This window comes from Delphinus delphis, chromosome 11 (assembly GCF_949987515.2).
Source record: "Delphinus delphis chromosome 11, mDelDel1.2, whole genome shotgun sequence".
Classification (NCBI taxonomy): Eukaryota; Metazoa; Chordata; class Mammalia; order Artiodactyla; family Delphinidae; genus Delphinus; species Delphinus delphis.
Window position 1 is genome coordinate 38689343 of NC_082693.1, and position 2160 is coordinate 38691502.

Below are 2160 nucleotides of genomic sequence, written 5' to 3' on the forward strand. Positions count from 1 at the left end.
GATGAGTGACTGCTTTGGGAATGTGCATGACCTAGAGCAGGACCACCTCCCAAGAAGTCCTGGGCCCTCTTCCTACCCTTCCAGAAGAGTTTACCAGGGATGGTTCTCCTGTTGCTGTTCAGCGAAGATTGTCAGGTAAATAGCTGGCTGGAAGAGCCCCATACTGCTCTCTGATATGGACATTTCTATCACTCAGAAAGCATTTCAAAAAGCACCGTAGGATAGTAGTTAGCAGCTTTGGAGTCAAGCAAACGTGAGTTCAAATCATGACTCCACCATAATGACCTTGAATAATCGACTTAAACTCACTGTGTCTCAGTTTCTCTTCTATAAACAGGAGACAATAAAGCCTGTACTCAGTGCTTGCTTGATGAATAAATTAATAAGCCAAACATGGCGTGTGGTCATAATACAGTCTTGGTTAATATTACCTTCCTCTGTTCTCTTGAGGACAAATCTAGATGAGAAAGCAGCCCAGGAGTGACAGCAAGAACCAGACCGCCTGGCTAATCTTAGAGGGTTTTGAGGAGCTGCAACACCTGGGCTTTCTCCCGTTCACCCTCTTTCTGGCCGTCTATGTGGTGACAGTCGGGGGCAGCAACCTCATCGTGCTGGCTGTGGCCTCCAGTCGGACTCTTCACACACCCATGTACTTTTTCCTCTGCCGCTTCTCCCTGCTGGAGATTGGCTATACCTCAAACATCGTGCCTCAGCTGTTGCAGAGCTTCCTGGATGGGCGGGAAACCATCTCGCTGGTCACCGTCTGGTCCAGTTCTACTCTTTTGTCTCACTGACTGCAGTTGAGTGCCTGCTACAGCTGCCACGTCCCATGATCCTACTTGGCCGTCTGCCACGTCCTTTGCTACCCTGCCCTGACGAGCAGCTGGTTGTATGGCGGCCTGGAGCCTAGTTCAGTGGCTTCTCCTTCTCTGCCTTCACTCTGGCCCTGGCAGCCCCTCTGCCTCTCTGCCCTGGCAGCAGGGAGATGGACCACTACTTCTGTGAGTTTGCTCCAGTTGTAGGGCTATTCTATGGTGATGTGGGGAGCTGGAGCGAGCATCTCAGGTTTCTTGACACTGGCCCCCTTCCTGTGGATTGTGGCATCCTATGCCTTCATTCTAAGCGCTGCGCTGAGAATACCTTCAAGCAATGGAAAGCAGAAAGCCTTCTCCACCTGTTCCTCTCACCTCCGAGCCTGGAAATCCAGCCTGAGAGCCGCAGGTGGACTCCACTGGTGCTCTGGCGCCCTCTAGTGGCCATCTGCTCTAATGCCAACTCTCAGCCCTTCCTCCTGCCTCCCTCCCCAGCCCTAGGGGCTGCACTGGCCTTAGGCACCTGCCAGCCTGATTTCGTTCCTCCTCTCCCTCTAAGTGCAACGAAGTGCCCTACAGAGGTTTAGGATCTCTTGGAGAAAAGAAAAGGATAATCCACCATCTAAAATGGCACAAGATGTTTGCAAATCATGTATCTGATAATGGTCTGTAGCCCACCAGCCAAGCCCCCTGCTGCCCAGTGGGGTACCTGCGTGGCCCCTCCCATCCCAGGTGATAAGGGGATTTCAGGCCCCACAGCACCCGAGGGGTGGGCACTGGTCATCCTCAACACCCTCAAGGAGTGAGTGCTGGATTGTTTTGAACCCAGATTACTTCCCATTTCCGCCCTCAAACGCTGGGGGCTTCCGCTTGCCTCCGGAAGAACACACAGTATTTGCAAGTCTTTGAGAACCAAGAGAATAGTCTTCACTTTTCTGAAAAGTGCATCTTATTATTTCACAACAGTGACCGTTTTCAAAGTGGCTCCCAGGGGTGCCCTTCCACTCTTCTTTATTTCTCTGAAAGTGGCCATGGCGGTTTGGCTGTCCCCCATCCCCACCCCATGTGACAAGGCCAGTGGGGCCAGCTCCTGGTGGCCCTTACCTTCGCTGGAGATTAACCCAGACTGTCAGCCTTAGATCGAACGTGACGTCCCTGCTGTTCCCTGTCACCACTTCTCATCTCCTTCACCTGTCTCGTTTCCTCCAGCTTTTCAGTTTCAGAGTTAGCTGACTGTCACCACTCACAGTCCCCGCAGAGTCCAGAGATTTCTCCTCGAAGGGAAGGTTCTGGAGAAATCAGAGGGATAAAGAGTGCAGCCGATTCTTGCCTTGTGCTGATGCCCAAG

General features: G+C 52.4%; 1 pseudogene; it reads left to right on the forward strand.

Moving 5' to 3' along the window:
- The first annotated feature begins 461 nt into the window (after positions 1-461).
- Positions 462-1253, forward strand: LOC132434288 (olfactory receptor 5V1-like; annotated as a pseudogene).
- Positions 1254-2160: the final 907 nt, after the last annotated feature.